At 41.2% G+C, this 21600-nt stretch overlaps 1 protein-coding gene, 2 long non-coding RNA genes and 2 other non-coding genes across 6 annotated transcripts in view; 1 reads left to right on the forward strand and 4 right to left on the reverse strand.

Annotated features, from left to right (window-relative positions):
• Positions 1 to 21600, forward strand: part of LOC146685644 (kinesin-like protein KIF1B) — a 55433-nt gene that overhangs the window by 6651 nt on the left and 27182 nt on the right. The gene's annotated exons all lie outside the window — the stretch shown is intronic.
• LOC146685645 (uncharacterized) lies at positions 6509 to 14199 on the reverse strand. Its single transcript, XR_014916747.1, has 3 exons — positions 14130 to 14199; positions 12699 to 12803; positions 6509 to 7491 (listed from the first exon to the last, which is right to left on the reverse strand). It is a non-coding gene; the product is annotated as an uncharacterized LOC146685645 (long non-coding RNA).
• On the reverse strand, positions 15713 to 17281 carry LOC146685646 (uncharacterized). 2 transcript variants are annotated; one of them, XR_014916748.1, is made up of 4 exons: positions 16750 to 17281; positions 16152 to 16299; positions 15879 to 16002; positions 15713 to 15760 (listed from the first exon to the last, which is right to left on the reverse strand). It is a non-coding gene; the product is annotated as an uncharacterized LOC146685646 (long non-coding RNA). The 2 variants fall into 2 exon arrangements; XR_014916749.1 differs by lacking the exon at positions 16750 to 17281 and having other exon boundaries at positions 16152 to 16587.
• trnas-cga (transfer RNA serine (anticodon CGA)) lies at positions 20375 to 20456 on the reverse strand. The gene has a single exon. It is a non-coding gene; the product is annotated as a tRNA-Ser (tRNA).
• Positions 21032 to 21103, reverse strand: trnag-ucc (transfer RNA glycine (anticodon UCC)). Its single transcript has one exon. It is a non-coding gene; the product is annotated as a tRNA-Gly (tRNA).

Consider the following 21600-nt stretch of genomic DNA (forward strand, 5'->3'; position numbering starts at 1 on the left):
CACCTTCTAGCACATTCACTTCACCAGATGCACCTTGTTTCTTTTCCTCACCTTTGATTGGGTGTGGTTCTTGGCCTTAATTGCACTCACCTGTCACTCGTTATATAAGGACTGCACTCACCTACCCCTCACTCTTTCTTCACTCCCACATGGGGCGGCAGCTGAGGTGAGTTTCTCTTTGAGTCTCCTGAGTTCATGTATCATTTTGAGTTACTTAAATCATACTTTATGTCCTTTTTAGAGAGAGCAGTCCATGTGTGTCTTTCTTTCCTTTACCTGTTATACAATAAAACGACAAAACCTGCAAATGATGACTGCTTTTTCTTATTCTAACCGGATGAGCCCATGATGCTGATTGCTTCAGCCCTGAACCTTCCTTCCTTCAAAACAATACTTCTTGGGGAACTTAAACAAACAGAATAAAACATTTTCCCATCGTAAAGAAAACTCCCTTAAAATATGGACAATAACAAACCTGCTAAATTCCTTCCAGAATCTCTGTGTAAAAGAACAGTACCAAAAAAGATGCGTCACAGTTTCTGGATGATCCCCACAGAAAGTACAATTAGTATTTATGTCCCTTTTACATTTGACCATGTAGTGACTGGCTGGATAACATTTATGTAGAATTTTAAATGAGACTTCTTTCACCTTATTTACAATCAAATATTTATGGGGGACCATCCAGACTGTCTTCCACTTGATATCTGGAACATATCGGTTCCAATAAGATGTTATATATGGGAGAGAGACGATATCTTCTTGGAATAAACTACGTATTCTCTTATTGCTGTTACCAAGTTCCTGTGAAAAGCAGATTTTTCCTATTGGTGACTCAGCTGGATCAGGGAGAGTGACTGAGGCAGATATTGAGCTGTCAGTATTTTTATGTAACATTAAAGTCCCTGAGGGTGTGGCACCAAGCACCACTGAGGATTCCACCTTTTTAAGTTCCTGTATGGTAGGTTTATGTAAGGTATTTAAGGTGGACGCACGTAATCAGCGTCAGGTGTGTTGTTAATCATAAGAAGGCAAAACGTTTGTGACCGCTGCGCTTTTATCTTAAAATGTTTGGAACAAAGACCAAAAAGGACAAGATAAGTACTGCTGGAGTTATTGGACTGTTTAATTAATTCATGCATACCAGAAGCATCGCGTCACCCCCGCTAACAACCACCTCAGTGGCTTCACGCCTACGCTTGAATTTTTGTTTTTTGTTCCCTGTTATACTGATCATAAAGCTTTTTCCCCCTTTTTTAAAAATAAAAACCATCTTGCTGTTGCCCTGTTTTCTGATTTTATAGCTGAAGATGTTGTACAGTAACTAACCCTAACCCCTAAATTTTAAATAGTTTAAAAGCATGTAGAAGAGGATATTTAGGCAAGTCCATTTCTCCTTTTGTTATCAAGAAGCACGGACAAAAAGGAAAAATAACCCTGAATCATTGGTCCCCACCAATGCCAAAACGAAATCTACGCCCACTGTCTCTTCCATTGCCGTTTCACTCCAAACGTAACAAATGTCCAACTCAGACAGTGTTCTCAATTTGCATTCACACACAGTGAAGTTGCAGCTTGTTGGAAATGCATCTCCATCCATCCAGTCATGATGATGGTGTTTTCTCCTTGCTGATGCCTTTTGCACATACTGCTGTTGCTGCTGGACCCCTCGCTGCTCAGGATACTGCTGTTGTCTCTTGACCTGCCATGTTGTTGCTTTTGGATCTGCATTTCTCGACAGTCAAGTGGAGGGTGCGTCTGTCCTCTCAGTAAGTGAGTGAGACAGTAGACAGTGGTGAGGAGGGCTGTGTGAAAGCAAAAACACATAAATATGCCTGACACCCGTAAACGAAGCAGCATCTGGCTGCAGTTTAAAGACTCTTTTGTTTGTCTTGGTCTCGTCTCGTCTCGACTTCGTCTCATCTTGGTCTTGGTCTCGTCTCGACTTGTTCTTAGTCTTGTCTTGGTCTCGATACCCTCTGGTCTTGGTTTTGGCAGTCTTGACTGCAAGTCTAGTTGCACCAGTGGTGCCATGAGCAGTATCTATCTGCTGCTCATCAGCTGCTATGCCGTGGTTATTGTCACAATGTGGTGTATTTGGATCACTCGATCCTAAGTGGATATGGATATGATCCAGGATTGGATGTTTTGTATAAAATTTGAAAGGAACAATTGTTCCTTTCCCCTTTGCTGTGTACTCTGCTGATGCTGTTTTCAAAACCTACCACACTCATGTACAGTATCAGTGTCACACTGAGATATTTCAAAGATAATAATAATACATTTTATTTGAAAGCGCCTTTCAAAACACTCAAGGTCACTGTACACATTAGAATAAAAAGCAACATAAAAACAAGCAGTTTACACAATCGTAAAAGCATAAGACATAAACTAATTTAAAAGAGCAGAGTGGAGAGGTTATGTGGGATAAGCTATTTTGAACAAGTGAGTTTTGAGTTGGGACTTAAAGAGAGAGAAGGAAGAGATATTTCTTAAATCAGGAGGTAGGGGATTCCAGAGTCGTGGAGCAGAGCAGCTGAAAGCCCTGCTCCCCATGGTGGCAAGACGGGGGGAGGGGACGGAGAGTGAAAGGGAAGAAGTAGATCTGAGACAACGAGATGGGGCGGTGATCTTAACCAGATCAGAAAGATATGGAGGGCAGAGATGATGAATAGCCTTAAATGTGTACAAGAGTATTTTGAAATTGATACGATATTTGACCGGGAGCCAGTGAAGCTGCTGCAGAACAGGAGTGATGTGGTGGATAGAAGGGGTCCTGGTGATGATACGGGCAGCAGAGTTCTGGACGCGTTGAAGCTTGTGGATGGATTTTTGAGTATAAAAATAACCTGAATAAATACAAATAAAGGGAAAGAGCTGTCCAGACCTCTGTCTCTGACCATCTGTGTTAACACTTGAAATCGGAAACATGTAAATGTAACAAACATGTTAAAACATAAGAAATCAGGAAGGGGCAAAAAAAGCATTTTGCTAAAAAAAGATTTAGAGCAGAAGTTTTTAAAATGAAGATATATTGCATTTATTTACAATTAAAAACACACAGAGCAGAAAGTGTGTTACTGTTTTACATCCACAGACACACAAGAAAAGAAGCCGGCAACGTGAGGTCAAGTTATGGCAATTTTATTTGTGTATTTCAGTACATGTATTCAGAATAGAGTTTTTAAAAACAAACAAACGTCCCAAGTCAAGTTTGGGGGGATTTTTGTGAAAGAAAGGTTGAGAGAGGGGGAAGGAGGAAGAAACTATTGCTCTCCTTAAACTTGATGCTGCTGGGTCAGTTTTTTCTCAGCAGTCTGCTCCAGAATCCACTCCTGTCCTCGGCTTTCTTTTCTTTTTCTTTTGCCTTCAGCTCTTTTAAGGTTTTGTTTAGCTGCTCCTCGGCGTCTTTAAATGCTTCTTTCAGCTGCTGTTTGGCCAGTTTGACTTTCTGTTTCAGGAGCTCTTTAGCTTCCTTTTTGTGCTTTTGCATTTCTTTAAGTGCATCTTTGCAGCCTTTCTTGGTCACCTCAGAGGCTGTCGTTTCTTTCTTGAATACCTTCAACTCAATTTTCTCTTCTGCAAGTTCTTCTTGCACTTTCATCAGTTTCTTCTTCAGAGTTTCACTTTCCTGTTTTGCCTCCCATTTTCCATGTGTCTCTTTTTCTATTTCTTCCTCTGTTTCCAGCAACTTCTTCCTCATGTTTTGAGTGAAACTCTTTGTATTTTCCATTTCTTTCTTTGCTTCCTGTATTTTAAATTTCTCTTCCTCCAACACTTTTTGAGCTTCCAACAATTCTTTCTTCATATTTTCAATCTCATTTTCTGCCTCATGTTTACGTTTTTTCTCCTCTTCAAGTTGTTGCTTTACATGCAGTAATTCCTTCCTGAGTATTTCAGCTTCAGCCGTTACATTTTCAGCTTCTTGTGTTGCCAACTGCATTTTCCTTTTCTCCCCTTCAAAAGCTTCCTGCACCTCCTGTAATTCCTGCATCACATTTTCTGCCTCCTTCTTTGCAGTTTGATATTTATTTTTAGCTTCTTGTGCTGTGCTTTTCTCTTCCTGCAATGCTTTTTGAGCTTCCAACAGTTCTTTCTTGATGTTTTCATTCTCATTTTCTGCTTGTTGTTTTCCCATCTTCTCTCCTTTAAGCTTTAGACCCACATGCAGTAATTCCTTCAATACTACTTCGGTTTCAAACTTTGAATTTTTAGCTTCTTCTCTTGATTCTTCTGCCACTTCTTTTAATTTGACATTTTCAGCCTGTATTATTTGAAATTCTTCTCGTAGTTTAATCAGCTCAGACTGTTCTGTACTGTATGGTGACGCACTCACCAATCCTCTTCTCGATCTCCCTTGATTCATTTTGGCCTTTTAAACAAAGGAACCAAAGTTTTGTAGAGAAGTGAAGTTTTCGATGTGTTTTTTTTCTTCAACCGTCGTCTGTCCTGCACAGAGATGCTGCTGTAGATGTGTCTCTAGCTGTGTCTGGATAAAATGAAAAATGCTGTAACTAAGTGCTTGTGTTGCACAGTTCTACAAAACATTCCATTCCATGCATGCTCCGCCCACATGGTCAGGAATGTCAGGTGCTGCATCACCAAATGCTGCTCCCGTTGCCTAGCAATAACAGCTGTTTACTTTTTGGGGTCTGGTTCATTATTTAATAAAGAAAACATGTCCAAGTATTGCAACCATGGTGCTGAGGCTCAGTGCATATTCTAGCCTGCTGTGTGGGTGGGCAGCTAGAAATCACTGGTGGGCAACATGAGAGAGGAGAAAACTGGAGCAGCCAAGCAGGGAGCTGCAGGTTGCTGGTTTGAGTCTCTGTTCAGATGCTGGTGTCTCCTCTCTCTGAGATGTTTGCAAACAGTCCCAGATAAAACAATAAGGATAATAAACAAACACGTGACTAAACTAACATTTATGACACTGATATGTTTCATGTGATGGCCTCTATACAGCAGTCACTGCAAGCATCCACATCAGCACACTTTTCTTTAAGCAGGCGTGCTGGGGTCCTCCTAAGGAAAGTTTGAGAACTTCATTTCCTTCATGCTGGTGAACTTTTTACCAAATTTTTTCATCAAAGCTTCTCCATCACTGACAGCGATTGTTTGGATCTTCACACTCATCTCCATGAACCCTAAAAAATGAGTTTCACTTTGCTCATATAATGCCAGGAGTGTCTCCATATTCCACAAAAGTCTATGCAAACATGTAACAGTATCCCATATTCATAAAAATATTATTGATATTATAACAAAAGCTGTCTCCACCACAATTGTCCCAAGTGCTTTTTTTAAAACAGGATTTTAAACCAGAGGATTTCCCTAAAGCTTAATTTTTTTTAATATTTTGTAGACAACAACAGAATCATTTCAGAAAAACTCAAAATGACTGGTGTCAATATTATTTGCCCCACAAAAAAGGTCAAATATAAAAAAATATTGCAAATATTGCACAGTGAAAAGGCACTACAGCTCAGTTGTTCCCACTCGCCTTTGTCCTCCTGTTTCCCCTCCCTCTCCCCTCCAACGAGGAGTTAAACAGTTTGATGGCGTGTGGGACAAAGGAGTTTTTAAGCCTGTTGGTTCTTGACTTTGAGAGAAGCAACCTGTCGCTGAATAGGCTCCTCTGATTATTTACGAGCATGTGCAGAGGATGCCCAGCATTTTCCATAATGTCCAGCAGTTTCTTTAATGTCCTTTTCTCTCCCACTATCACCAAAGTGTCCAGCTTCATGCCGACCACAGAGCTAGCCTTCCCGATTCGTTTTTCCAGTCTGGATGAGTCCTTTGCTGTGCTGCTCCCCCAGCTGTTTCTGGTTCTGTTTTGGTTAAGTCCTAAGTAGTCCTGATTTTGAACTGTTGTAGTCCTGTTTTGAGGGGAGAGATGATGAATAGCCTTAGATTACTTACTGGATCCACCCCAGATGAGCTGCTTTTGCAGTTCCAGGAAACCTGTACTCAGACCCTAAACCCTGTGAACCCATTAAAAACCAGGCGCCCAAAACGTGTTCCACAGCCCTGGTTAAATGAATCCACCCAAGCAGTCAGGCGTCAGTGTAGGAGAGCAGAGTGAAAGTGGAAGAAAGACAAATTGCAGGTTTCTTTTGAAATGTTAAAAGAATGTTTCTCAGGTCATTGTGTTAAATTGTCATAATCGCCGTGTTCTCTTTAAGACTATCAGCTCTACTCTAGACAACCCTGAAAGCCTCTGCTGACACATGTCATCAGTTCCTTTCTTTCTTTGTAAACAAGGTCGAGTCTGTCAGGTCAGCAATAGTACTTCCTACAGATGACCCATCAGTGTTTATTCCATGACTGTAAACATGTTTCCATTTGTCACTTCAGTCTTTACTCTGAAATACAGGAAATGACATCATGGCTCAAAATCTTTGTCGTTCAAACAATTCTTTATTTAACTTTTTTTTAAAAAACTTTAAGAAGTTAAACAAAAAGAACTTTAACAAAATACATTCAATAAAAACTTGAACAACAGGAAACTGATTTTTCATCCAACCACTGAAAAAAAAGGTAACGACTGAACACAAACAGAAGAACAATTTATAAAGATTAACATTGAACTATAGGAACAGTTTGATTCATAGCCTCATTAGAACTTTAACTTAAACTTAAGGAGAGCCGACCTGAACTCTGTGGAGCCTGATCTCCAGGGTTTTAAGTTGGACTCTGAAACCAGAGGATGTTTCTCTCTCTTCAGATTCACTCTGATCCTGTGATGGGAACGGTTTCAGCCCTGCGTGATCGCGCTGATGTTTGCACAGAGCAGATAATGAAGTGAATGTTTTGGCACAGTGGTAACAGTGAAACAGTTTATTAGTAACGTGGGATCGTTTGTGTGCAGAGTATGAACTGAGATTACTGAAGCTCTTGTCACACTGCTCACAGCTGTAGTTTCCTTCCATGTGTGTACGTTCATGCTTGTTACGATGACCTGAATGTGAGAAGCTTTTGTCACAGTGTCTGCACTTGTATGGTTTCTCTCCTGTGTGGACTCGTTTGTGTGTTTTAAGCTGACCTGCAGTGGTGAAGGATGACCCACACTGATCACACCAGTACACATCTTCTCCGGTGTGAATGCGTACGTGTATATTTCGGCTCCATACCCGGCTGAAGGTTTTTCCACAGATGTCACAGCTGTATGCTTTAATTCCAGAGTGGGTAACTAGATGACTCTGTAAGTTGCTACTTTGAGTAAAAGCTTTGCCACACTGATCACAGCTGTAAGCTTTAACTTCACTGTGGATGACTTGGTGTCTTTTTAGGACATTCTTCCAGGAAAACGACTTTCCACACAAGTCACAGCTGAACGGTCTCTCTCCAGTGTGGATGAGCTGATGTTGTTTTAGTTTAAACTTCCAGGTAAAATCCTTCCCACACTCGTCACAGGTGTATTTTTTCTCTCTTTCTTCTGTGAGGTTTGTCAGCCTCCTGAGAGCGCTGACTTCTCGGTCCACGTTGGTCCTGCAGTGACAGAGATACAAGCAGAGGCAGTGAGTGAAATGCAGTCATTAAACAAACTGAAGCTTCAAACTCCCTCCATTAACACTAGTTTTAAACCTGAAGGTGGAGTGTGGCACCAAACACCTTAAAGGTCTCTTATCCCCACCTACTGGTAGTAGTAACACATTACATCCAACCTGCTGTTAAAGATAATTAATCATTGTTCAAACACTCTAAAATCATGCCCATCCCTCCTGCCTGTGCACAAATATTAATGCTAACACACTCATAGTAATAAATGTTTACCAGGTCTGTACTTTTTTATATTTCCTGTTTGTTTCCTATTATATATTTCTATAATTGTATAATTTATTCGATAATAATAAATCATATGTAACAGTTACTAGCTTGGTTCAGTGAAGGATGATGTCAGAGTCTGACTGTAACCTGACGTTTTTTTTACTTTTACTCGCTACATTAAAAAAAAATCTGTATTTTCTACTCCTTACATTTTCAACACAGGCTTGTTACTTTTGGTTTAAGTCATTTGAGGGGAGTTATTTCATCACTGCGGGCATCAAAGATCAAATTGATTTGAGCCTAAACAGTAACACATGAAATCCAATCCTGCATCATACACCAGGCTGTGTGGTAAAGTCCTATAAATGGAGCATGTAACGATCACTGTAACACAAACCGTAAATCTTATCTGAGTTTAAAGGTTTAAATCACCGTCAATTTCATCCTTCTATGATTCAGAGTTTGGTGACATCCTTATCATACAGAGTTCCGTTGGCTGAGTTGGGAAAAAGTTCTCAATAGAGTTTTTGAGCTCAGCAAGGAAATCTGTCAGTTCATGGTGTGAGATTATTATATTATCTTATGCCACGTTATACCCCTAATTAAAGATAGTGAAATTATTATGTAGTTTTAGTTTGCATTATTCTCCTGACTTTGAAGAAGGTGACAACTATTACAGTTATTAAACTGATTTGTATTACATTAGACTGCTGATTTATTGTGAATGAGTGATATTGTTTTATGATGCATTATACTGCTGAGGTATAAGAAATACTGTTTTCAGAGAGTCATGGCCTTATTTGTCTGATTAGAAGAGAACAGAGCATACCGGAGAGGTTTTCTGCCCCATCTCATCAGGAGGAGATAAAACAGGGAGCCAAGGCCGTCACTTAGGCGCCGTAAGAGAGAAAGAATGTGAATGTTTAGGTTTTATGACTAGGTGGAGGGGGGCTGAAGCTATAAGAATGTGAGAAACACTCAGACGCTTCGAGATCAGGCGGACACCCTCCCGCGCTCATCTCCCCTCCGGATGGTTTATGCTCAAAAGTGTTGAATTGTATGGAATAAAAGATTGTTGATTGAGCATTTATACACCGAGTATTGTCCTTCCTTCAGCCCAAAGATCAAAAGAATTGGGAGATTTAACAATGGACATGGCATGTATGATGCAGTGAAGGCATTTCAAGTGAAGCTGTCACAAATGCACCAGTGCAACCTGTCTCACTTTCCCTGTTGCCAAGTAATGTTGAACCAAGTCGGCGCACTTTGCTGATAAACTGAGCGCACTGAGTTCGCGGCGCTTTGGTGACTGTGAAGCACAAAAAGAGAATTTCAAGCTTCTTCTTTACGTGGAAACTGCACCTGTGCAGATTCAGATGGAGCTGCAGTGTAATGGTACACTCAAGGCAAAGTACGACACTGAATGGCCTGCACAGTTTATTAGTTCCATTCCTGCAGCAATGCCCCAGCTCCGTCTACATGCAGCTCCAACCTTGTGTATGTTTTCATTTATTTTTTCTGGGGTTTTTGCAGCATGTTCATATTTCTAACTTGCATAATTTTGACAGGATATATTTTTATGAAGATCAAAACATTTAAAGTTAAAGTTGATTTTTTAAGTTTATTTATTCTGGAATAAAATTCCTGTCTGTTTTTATTCATATTTCTGTTTAAAAAAACATGGTTTTAGTGTTCAATAAATGTTTATCTTGTTTGGCGGCCCGCGACCTAAAGTGTGCCTTGAGTTTTGCTCCCTGTGCAGTTGAGTTTGACACCCCTGGTGTAGAGGATGGAAATCAGCCAGGACAACTCATGAAACATCTGCAGACATCTGGTTGAATTCAGTTGTGTACATCCACAGAGAGCAGCAGGTCAGCTGATCACATCCTGTACATTAAGAACATCGACTGGAGCTCTCAACAGAAATGATTGTGAGCTGTGACTCTTTTCCCCACACTGAGCCACTACAGCTGATTTTAGGGTTGAATCCTGCTGAATCCCACTTTAACCTCTTCCCTGCCCATTTTCCTCTTTAGAGGCAAAGTCACCCTCTACAATGTAGGCATTGTATTATTACATGAATATTACATTACATTAATATAGCACAAGGTTCAGTTAGTTTTGCATAAAATATATATCAGTACTTCATCTTTTACCCCTTTAAGACCTACCATAGAACCAAGAGCTTATGTTTATATTTTTACTAGAGATGGCACGATACCACTTTTTTATGTCCGATACCATAAATTTGGATATCTGCCGATATCGATATGAATCCGATATAGTGTATTTTTTTAATCAACAGAACTGTTTTTTTTTAAATATCTTGCTGTTTTTGTATAAGTTCATACTCAAGTTAAAAAACAAAACACTAAAGCTATTCTGTTATACCTGTATGCAAAAAATACACAGCACCCAAATATTTCATAGTTCAGTAATAGTGATCAATCTAATACACTTAATCCTACTCCATCCTCCCTATTCTGGTATTTTAAGGAGTAAGTAACCTAAATAATAGGGCTCTAAAACTCCCAGCAAAAAAAAAAAAATAGATAGGGAATCACCCACCCTCCACTTCATGATGCTTAATCAACATAATCAACTTTAATTTGATGCAGTGTGAAAAAAGATTCACAGAAATCAATTATTTTTCAAGAATAATTAAATAGATTCAACATCTTTCTTCAACAGAATTGCAGACTGCACAGATGGTACCTTCCCAAAGGAAAAAGTAGTAAAGCTTACTAGGGTATATTAGGCTTAGTTACTATATACAGTCATGGACTTCTATACATTTTACATCAGATTAAAACTTTGGGTGTAAGATTCAGATAATTATTTATTAAAATCTAGACATTTTAAATGAGAATAAGAAAGAAAAGTATGTCTTTGTGCCCCCTTTTCCCTGTTAATGCCCTATCGGCCACCCTGGCTAAACTTTGCTAGATCCGCCCCTGCACAGTTACCAGCCGTCAGCTAGAAAAGGATCCTGGTGTAGAAAGTAATATTAAATAAATTCTAACAACAGCTTATCAAGGTTAAACGTGCTGCTGTTGTTCAGCTGCTGGTTTCCTCTTTCTGGCGCGAAGTGGGCAATAAACAAACAAGAGAGACGGACTCGCGACAGAAAAGCCGATCAGCTGATCATGATTTCATGACTGAAGTAGCAGCAGGAGAGGGAGGGGGAGAGAAGAGGCAGTCGCTCCATATATGTTCCATCGCAGGAATGCTTTACAAACATTCAGAGACGAACTTACACACTTGCTTTACTTCTCTCTGGGATAACTTCCTCGGAGATGAAATGCCGGATTGGTAGCAAGGCTACAAATACACACAGCCGCTCTATCACGTGAGCACACTGCTCCGACGTGCTACGGTTATGAGCCGAGTTACGCCATGTCGCAAGTTTTGTGAGGTGCTTTTTTGAAATTTAATGGATCGGATCACATTTTTTATTTCTCTCCGATATCAGATCCAGTAATTTACGTCAGTATCGAACCGATACGATACGTGATATCGGATCGGTCCATCTCTAATTTTTACATGCCCTTAATGCAGGGCTCTAGAGTGTGACCAATTTGGTCGCAAATGCGACCTGCGAACTTTATATGCAGAACATTGTAGAATATTTTGAAGGTTATCTGCTATAAAAAGCCAGACAAGGAAAATCTCCTTCATGTTTTTCTGTGTTTTATTCTCAGTTACTTTCACACAAAGGCATCTGCTGTGATGTTCACAATTCTGAAGAAGTCAGTACTGATAAATGATCAGAATTATAATATTTCTGACTGTCTGAGGCTAAGTTGAATCGAATCGGGACTTTGAAAACCGGAATCGAATGGATTATAGAAATCAGTGATGATACCCAGCCCTAGTGAGCAGCCTAGGCACGACAGAAGTGGATGTAGCTGTAATAGGAAAAGAACTATTGCTAACTTTTCTGTTAAGTTAAGGCCTGATCCTTCTGAAATTCATAGCCAGTGCTCTGACACAGTGTCATCAATCTTTGAATGCTGAAAAAGCACAGTGTATCCAGAAAAACACATTATATTATATAAATTATTATAAAATTTGTGTGCGCCTAACTTTTGTGCTGGTACACCTAACTTTTTAAAGTTAGGCGTACCGGCAAAAAGTTAGTCTAGAGCCCTGCCTTAATGCCATTTTGGGGAGCATTTCAAGTTGCTATACATCAATATGACCATTATATCCCAAATGTTAATAATATCTATGCATTAAGTCCATAGTAACTACATAAAGTGCAAAAAAACTGCAATAAAATACAAAAAAATTTAAATTGTTTTTGTTTTGTTTTTTACACATATTTGTAGTTAGAAAATTGTATCCCTCAAAACTGTAAATTTAAAAAAGTTGCACATTGTTTCCAACCACAGGAAATTTGTTTTTGAGCATTTTTGAGGAAAAACAAAAATAAATATTATAATGCAAATTTGCAAACAAACAGCATGTGCATCAAAATAAACTATTACCAACAGTGCAGTTTGAGTTCTAAGCATCCCAGAAACAATACAGAAAAGAATAAAGTCAAACATGACTTTTAAAAACACCAGTATAGGTGTCGCTGAAGGCAGGTTTTGGCAGGTAAAGTCGGACATGTGATAGTTCGCGCTGGCATCTATTCCAACATAGGAAGTGCTATGAACAGCAAAGCGTGTTTCTGGTATATTATGTTTTTTTGCTGCAAGTGCTTTTTATGCAATTTCTGCAAATACATATGTGGAAGGAAACGTGACCTAGGGCAAGCTGATGGCATAAGATGTAAGTACAACTATTCCTAAATAAAATAATTGTGTTAGCTTAAGTGCATTTCTACCGGGATTTTAAAATTGTTACGCAAAACGGAGCATTCCTGCTCCAATAGGCCTTAAAGGGTTAATGGAGTATTTCTTAACACTAGTATCTGTCACCTTCTTTGTCGAACTCATTGTTTTCTCTGCAGTGGCTGAGCTGAGTCCAAGTAGCGTAAATGTTCCCCTGCTGCTCCGTCAGACTCTTCTCCTCCTGCTGATCAGCTGGGACACAAAACAGAACTTTGTTAGGCTCCACACTGCACTGAAGAGTCAAAGTGTCTCATATGTTCATCTGAGAGCACAAACAACAAATTTTAGCTTCCCTGGGTGAGCAACTTGTTTAAAACATACACAAAAGGTTTGAGCACCGATACCAAATTCAGCAGTATGGCACACCAGTACCAGGAGAGCAATTCCTCTTTAAAAAAAGCCCTGGCAAAGAACAAAAACAGAACAATCGATGGACCTGCATAAACGAGTACAGTGTTTCCCAACCACTGTGCCGCGGCATATATACGTGTGCCGTGAGAACTGATCAGGTGTGCCGTGGAAGATTATCCTATCTGAGTGGGTGTAGAAATCTGAGCCATGATCTGAGTAACCCTCATCACTCAGTCACACTCCGATTCTCTACTTATATCAAGTCCATTGCACTACTTTCAAGCATTCTGCAACCTGTCCTCTAATTTATTCTTACTGTCTTACTGTTTATATTGTTTTCCATGCACAGTTGGTGTGGAGCACCCACAATTTAGTTGAATATGTACAAAGACAATAAAAGACTATTCTATTCTATTTTAAAAACTCTGCAGTACTTTTAAAACACAGATCCCCTCTTGGGGTTCGAGGCTGTATTTGTTTTAAAAATGAATCTCTGGTATCTCTGGCCTATCATTATTATTTTGCTAACAGTTAATCAGGCTCATTTACTGAATACTGATCAGAATTTATCAAATTATCTTTGAAATGATTCTAACAACAGGCCTCTCAGAGTGAGGCCAGTTTTTACAATCACATGCCCTGTGGGCTGACACAACTTTGCTGATAAGACAAAGGCAGCTGTGTTTTAGTCTGGAATACATTTATTTTTTACCTTTCTTTTAAATTGATTTCATTATAGCACTTTTACCGCCAACATATTTGGATTTTTTGGCGCTGGAAGTGACCTTATATTGATGATGGCTGGCGTTAGCTAGCTAGCTAGCTAGCTAGCTTGGATAGCACGCTGCATTCAAAAACTATGCAGGTGCCACACAGTGACAGAGATGCTAACTAGCGCTTAGTAACAGACTAATAAAATAATAGAAACTCTGATTACACTTAGCTAATTTAAAAGCTTTCTTCTAATAATAACACTGTTTTCTTCTCTGTGTTTCATTAGCATTTGTTAATATTTTCTTGTAAATTAGTTTATAGCAGCTTGACTTGATGTAGAGGCTTTTTCTTTCAACTGGTTCACAAATAACTGACAACAGAGACCGAGGAGAGCAACAGAAAACTTCACTCAGGAGCTAAATTCAAGATTGACTGAACTCAGATCAAAGTTACCTTAGTGCTTCACTTTAGATGAGGAAGAAAAATAAACTAAAACACAAACGCAATGAAGCGGAAACTTCGCGGCTTCTTCTTCTTTGGGGTTTTTCTTTGGCGGTTAGAGCTTTAAGGTGCATTACCGCCACCTGCTGGACTAGATGGTTCTTAAACTAAAACTAGACATTTAAAAGTATTTTAATAAACAATAAAAACAAAGACAAAATGTTTCAGTGTGTTATATTCATGAACATAAACATCAGATGGCTTCAGCTTACGCTTACCCCCATTTATTTAAGAGATTTTGCTCTCTGCAGGCGAGGATTTTTTGTTTAGAGGATCTTTGTAAGCCTGTATTTACTTTAAAAGAAGGGAAGCACTTCTTCATTCTACAGAAAAGGTGACACATTACAGATGAGTTCATAAAAAGTGTCTCTGTCACTCTTTCAAGGCTCTGTCACTTTTTCTTTTTGACTGGAACAGCATGGTAAAGTAGGCCTAGGCTGCCATCTTGTGGCAGTGTGTTGTTACTACAACATATGAAATTGTGTTTCTATTGGAAATATAATTCAGCACCACTGAGCCGCTCTCTCAGTTACAAACTGAACCTGTTTCTTAGACATATAAATCACTAAGTACAGTGAAGCTTTTGGTTTTGTAAAAGTGTTTCTTATTCTAAATGCATGTTGATTTTTATCAGGGTGAAGAGCAGTTAGCAGTGCATTCATGGACATCTTTAAACTATTATTTGAAGAATCTTTGGTGATGATGGCATGAACTAGAAGCGCGAGCTCCAGGTGAGACTGCACAGAACAACAAGTGTCCTTAAACTGCATCAACTGATGACTTCTCACAATTTTATTCCACTGTGTGTTTTTATCATTGAACGTTTCTGTCTTCAGGTTTCTCTCAGACCAAGATTGAATGTGATGACAAGGGTGATGGATGGTGTGACATGTGCTGCTGGCCCACAGAACCAGGTGAGTATGCTGTCCATGTGCTCTGCAACAATGAGGACATCCAACACTCTCAGTTAAGATTAGTTTTCATGATTGTTGCCTCAAGGCCTGAGATCATGGTGGTGGGCTTGTGATGGACACACATGGCTGAAACCTCTCCTGTAGAGGCTAAGCCCAGGCTTGAAACCACTGGGGTGTTCGTTGGCGGGGGTGACGCGATGTCACTGGTATGGATGAATTTATTAAACTTGATACAGTCCAATAACTCCAGCCTTACTCATCTTGTCCTTCAGATTCTTTATTTCTAGGATTTAACAGCAGCGCAGCGGTCACAAACTGTTTGCTTCCTCCCGATCAACAACACAGCTGCCGCTAATTACGTGTGTCTACCTTAAATATCTTCACAAACTCAAAATGTGACCTCTAGCACCAAACGCTTGCTGCAGTTGTTGGTGTCAGAGGTGACACACAAGGTATAGCACAGATGTCGTTATATTGCTCCAGCTGTGTATTGCTAGCTGTGGGGAGGCTTTTTATCTTGTTTACAGCATCTCTCCTGAGCAGGAAGCTCTGCCAGCCCAGCTCGGCTCTGAGCCAGACGTTATAGTATGAGTGGACCAAGATGATGGTGCTTCCCATCATACTCCACTCGCCAAATACACTCTCTGATACACCACAGCACACGGCAACCTGGTGAGGTAACAAATCACTGACAGTGAGGCAGAGACAGTGCTGATGCATTACATGACAGTGTTGGTTTACAGTCAGAACTTAGCAAAGAGTTGCTGTACGTGTGTGTGACACATACCAGAACCTCCAGCAATCTGTAGGTCCCATTTACACAATATATGACTTCATCCATGTTCTCCACTGGAGCTTTATGAAACTCCTCCACCATGAAGAGAACAACAGGTCAACAGAGTGCCAAGCACCTGGCGGTAGAGTGTTTCAGAGTTATTATGGAATTAAAAAACAAGCAAATATACATGTTTAATTATTATTGGCCTGAACTGTTTGGGTAGAGCAAGTTTAAACTATTTAATTTAATGTTTTTGCACACTGCGATGCGGTTGTGTGTTACCTGGAGAGAGGTGAGGATTGAGGAGGAGATGATGATGAGAAGCCAGAAGTCCGTGTGGAAGAACTGGCAGATCATAAAAGCCATGTACGCTGGAAAGATCAGCAGGAAGGGACAGAGAGAAACTGCACGGAAGTGCTTCCACAAACTCCTACGGGACGGGCAGCAAAACCAGCGTATGAGAAAGCAGTCAGGTTGATAACAGGCTTTGCAAACACACATTCAGTCAGATTACATTTATTGATGTCAAAAAGACAAACTGCCTGTTTAAGAATGAAGAAAGAAGGACAGTACACCGTAGTATTACTTAACTTATGATGTTAGCATGAGTTGTACTGATGACCATAGATAATGAATTCTGTGATAATTAACTAACTGCCCATAGTTATTAATAGTTGTTTATGATCAGTAAAAAATAAAACAAACAGTGGGACACAGAGTTTTCTTTAAAATAAACACATGAAAAAAGTCTTTGGTATATTATCTTAATTGCCTCTACATGCTCCCAGGGCTAGGACTCAGCTATCTCCAGCATGGACTGCAGGATGGAAGCAACAACAATAAAGAGGATGATAGAGAGGAGGAAGGCTCTGTGGATGACCTGCAGCTCAATGAGGCCAGTTTGGACAGCAAGGATTAGCAAGGTGATCCCTTCAGTCATCCCCCTGCACAGAGAGGAAACAAATTAGAGCAACACACCACAATTATATGCCTTGGCTTTGCACTCAAGTTGGAGATCATATACACGTTTATCCAGACTTGACCTTTGGGTATACAATGTCAATTATTTTATCCTATTAGACAGTTGTGTGAAATGCAGACATCCTTAAAGAACAGTGTAGTAGCGGCCGGTAATAAACCAGTCCTCATAAAGGAACAGTGCTCTTTAATGAATTCAGCACAGACTTTACATCGTAGAGGTAACAGGGAGACACAACAAGTTATCAGTTAGCCATCTAACTATACTCTAACTCTAAAACTTTTCCAACTCCACTTTACTCTTATTTCACGACACCACCCTCTAGTGGTGCAATATGGTACGATCATTACAGGACAACATCTCCTCTCTCTTTATGAAAAGAGTTCACCAAATAGCGTAGTACAGAAATAAAGTAATTCACTGTTTAGCAAGTCACACATACACTTGTGAACTTAAATGTTGCAATAGTTATACCATCAGAATACTACAACTAGCAAAGTTTAATAAGCCTGAAACTATATTGCACTCCTACGTAAAATGAAAAGAAATTATTATTCCAGTTTTTCCATGACAATTTTTTCTTAGTGCATTGGTGGCAGAAAATCAGTTCTTTTTAAACTCAAGATAGAACAAGTAATAACATTTCTCTAATGTTCTTTTTCAAGCAACCTATTATGCTACAATATAGTCTTTGTGCCAGCGAGGCTTGTACTTGACGCGTGGCAGTCTTCTGGCAGTAGGTGAGCCAGTCTGAGTGTGGTGCAGCCTAGCAGCTCAGTAGGTAGAGTGGTGGCCCCATGATCGGAAGGTCGGGGGTTCGACTCCACTGAACGGCTACCCTGAGGTACCCCTGAGCAAGGTACCGTCCCTACACACTGCTCCCCAGGCGCTGCACTGGTGGCTGCCCACTGCTTCACTGGGTGAATGGGTTAAATGCAGAGGAACTATTTCCCTATGGGGACTAACAAGCTCACTTTACACTTTACTTATTTTTACACAGTGTCAGCGTTCTTTTCAGTCACTGGGCGACAGCGTGCTAGATGAGTGGCATTCCAACTCTTTCCATCACTCAGCAAGAAGGCATTCAAGCCTTTGGCTTTTGTTACTGTTACAGGAGGGGTAAATCTGGGATGTCCTTTGGGAACATGGTGGGGTTTCCTTATCCTCACACTCTCTCCTGGTAGAAAAGAAGGTTTCCGTGCGTGACGCCTACCATCAGTGTAACATTGCATTTTCAACTGATATTTCTGAACTGAGTGACGTGCAACGTATCCAGTGGAGACACAGCAGGAGGCAAAGGGAGTACATCCAGTATAGTACGCATCTTCCTGCCACACAGGAGTTCTTAGGGAGAGGGAAGTAGAGGGAAGTAGTTGCATGCGGTGTTGCACAGTAAACTTGAAGCCAATCCAGCACAGTCGCCTTCCATGGTTTCGACTGCTGGATTGATGTCTGGATACAGGTGCGGAGGGCACGATGAAACCGTTCGATTGCTCCGTTTGCAGCTGGGTAGTAGACCGATGTTCTGCTGTGGGAGATGCCTCTATTCTGGAGGAATGAGGTGAACATTACAGAGGTGAACTGTGCACCATTGTCAGTTATGATGTTCTCTGGGTTGCCATGACGACTAAAGACAGATGAGAGGAACTGAATGACATCATCAGTAGTAGCATAAGGTGAAAAGGCAAGCTCAGGCCATTTGGAGTAGTAGTCAGTCAATGTTATGACGTATCTACAAGCAGGTATTGCAGTATCAAAAGGCCCAACAATGTCAAGACCAAGTTTTTTCCACGGTCCATCAGGCAGTGGGACGGGTTGGAGAGGAGCAGGATTAGTATGTGCAGTTTTGTCATTGGACTGGCAAAGGAGGCATGAGGTTATGGCAGACTGAACTTGTGAGTCCATTTTTGGCCACCAGTAGAGATCTCTTAATCTTTGTTTTGTGCGCACAATGGTGACTTTCATGTGCCAGTGCAATCAGTTTAGGTCTCACTGAAAGTGGTGCAATGAGCCTCGAGCCTCTGAGAACATAATCACTTAGGGTTGAGAGTTCATTACGGATTTTGTAGTAAGGTGCAAGCGTGACATCAAGTGCTTTGATTGAGGCAGGCCAGCCACTTTGTATTTGTGAACGCAAAGCAACCAGTTCAGGGCAAGTTGAACAGGCAGAGTCAAAGTCCGCAACTGGAAGTGAGGACATGGCAGCAGAAACTTGGGCTACCATTTCATGATCTGAATCTGATGTGAGATGGGAAGAAACGGGCAGGGGCAGGCGAGAGAGACAGTCAGCTGTATAGTTCTGAGAACCTGGGCGGCAAATAACATCATAGTCAAAACACAGGAGGCGGGCAGACCAGCGGGCGATGCGCATGCCAACCCTATTAAACCCTTTGGTGCTCAGCAGCGTTGTCAGAGCTTGGTGGTCTGTCCGCAGAGTGAAACGTCGGCCCCACAAATACGTTCTCCATTTCTCTGCAGCCCACACACAAGCATAAGCTTCTTTTTCAACAGTTGAGTACTTTTGATCTGTTGCAGGCAGTGTGCGGTAAGCAAACGCCACAGGTTTTTCTGTGCCATCAGGTTGCACTTGAGCAAATACAGCACCAAGCCCATAGTCACTTGCATCAGTAGAGATCACAACACGCAAGGCAGGGTCAAACAGTGCCAGTGCAGGACTATTCACCAGGAGTTTTTTTAACTTCTTCAAAGCTCGCTTGTGCACCTGAAGTCCATGTGAAAGTGTTCTTGTCGTTAGCACAGCCACACATAGGGGCTACAACAGTTGCAAAGTTTGGCAAAACTTGGAGTACCATGACACCAAGCCCAGGAAGGATCTCAAACTGAGGGAACTGAGGAGGATTAAAGGGGCAGCACAGCAGCGTTTTGGAAAATAGTGTAAAGGCTTTTCAGGAAGCATTTAGGACGCTGTGAAAATACTGAATTTGAATAGTGGAGGCTAGAAGTAGTGAATGTATCCTTCCTCTCTATCATTAGATGGAGAGAGTGTACAAAGGCCGGCATAGTGGGTCTGTGGCCACTCTTGCTTGCACTTTTGCGTGTCCGTCAGCCAGCTGTGGAGAAGAGCAAAGTTTTTACATGCAAAGAGCTGAAGTGAAAAGCAGTGCTCCAAACAATGAAATGTGTCCACTCTTTGTGCTTTTCATGCAGTAATGTTTGATGTTTGAAGCTATTTCTGCTGTTGTCCCATTCCCGGTGAAATCCGCTGTCCCTCCAATCCCGATCCTCTTGCAAAGCAATCAGCATTTGTCAGACGCATCAGTCATTGGCGGTACTCAGACAGGATCCTGGATGACTACACGTCTGGGGTGGCTAAGAGAGCAATTGAAGGATGCCATGTTTACTGAATATGTGCCTAATTTTGTCAGGACATAGCTGGGTCCATTGCTTCTGCGTGCTCTATTTTCACAAGCAAAGGCCTGGCTCTTTCTCCTGGCACCTTCTCAGGTGATCTCCATGCCGTGGCTTCTTCTCAAATCAACGTCTGGACTGCCGCAAAACAGCTGACCGTTGTCGACAGGATTCGAACCTGTGCGGGGAGACCGCAATGGATTTCGAGTCCATCGCCTTGACCGCTCGGCCACAACAACCACATTTGGTTTTGGAACTACATACTTGAAAGACATACGTCTTCCAAGTCCTACGCCACACGTCTTTCAAGTAGGATGTGCACAACAATGGCCACGCTGGATTGTAAATGCGGTAGCTGCATGACTTTGGTGAGAAAGCTTGTGGTTTTGCAGTTCCGTGAGATCGGTGCAGCACAGCTGCGGTTGAAGCTAGCTGGCTGACATTAGCTTGCTTGTTTGCATGAACAGTAACACACACAGCTGATGATTTTGCCACCGCAAAGAGCTGATCAGTACATGGTTAGTAAAATGTTATCTTCATTCCAAACATTCAGCACAATATTTAAAGTGGGACTGGGTGTCTTTATGAAGAAGTAGCGTGTCCAATCACAGTGTCATGTAAGAAGGTATAGGTATGAAGTGATGAGAACTCAAAGCCTGTGTGAACAGTGTCTTTCCACAGCAAACGGTAGCAGCGAGGCCGATGAAGAATGCACCTGGCCTGACATTGTAAGCCTTTGCAGAAAGAGCGGAGAACGTTTTTACTGTAAAACAGTACGCAGCCCACATGCTTGAACAGCACTGCGAGAAGCAACTGCGATGGCTGGGAATCAAACCCGGGTCAACTGCTTGGAAGGCAGCTATGCTCGCCACTATACCACCATCGCTGTGAAAAACTGCAACATCACTGAGTCATTGTCCGGCTTATGAAGCTTTCAGGACAATTAACAAGGTGGGCATTGGGATTACTCGCTTGTCAGGTTCTAAACTGGTCAAAAGGTGGATCACTAAAAAGACTAGTGCTCTCATGCAACTGCACATTTAATCTCATCAGCAAAGCTTCTTTGCTACTCAAGTGTGGCCTCTCACGCATTTAAACTCTTGTGTGATTTTTAGCACCTTGACAGTCGCAATGGTCACGCGAGTTCTTCAGGTCACAGCAGACAAGGTGCGAATAGGTGTGAATCTGTCTTGGGACGAATCTGGGACGAGGACGTCTTTGGCTCCTCTCTCAAGTTATTGGACTTTGGCAAAAAGGTTTCACGCTTAATTAAAAAATGAGAGCAAGTGTCTGTGTCCCGAATACAAAGTGGGAGCTGGTTCCACAGAGAGGGGCCTGAAAAGTGATGGCTCTGCCTTCCATTGTACTTTTAAATCCCCTCGG

The sequence above is a fragment of the Copadichromis virginalis genome, linkage group LG19 (assembly GCF_057382275.1).
Source record: "Copadichromis virginalis isolate Kocher_CV1m ecotype Utaka linkage group LG19, C_Virginalis_male_GT1.1, whole genome shotgun sequence".
NCBI classification, from domain to species: Eukaryota; Metazoa; Chordata; class Actinopteri; order Cichliformes; family Cichlidae; genus Copadichromis; species Copadichromis virginalis.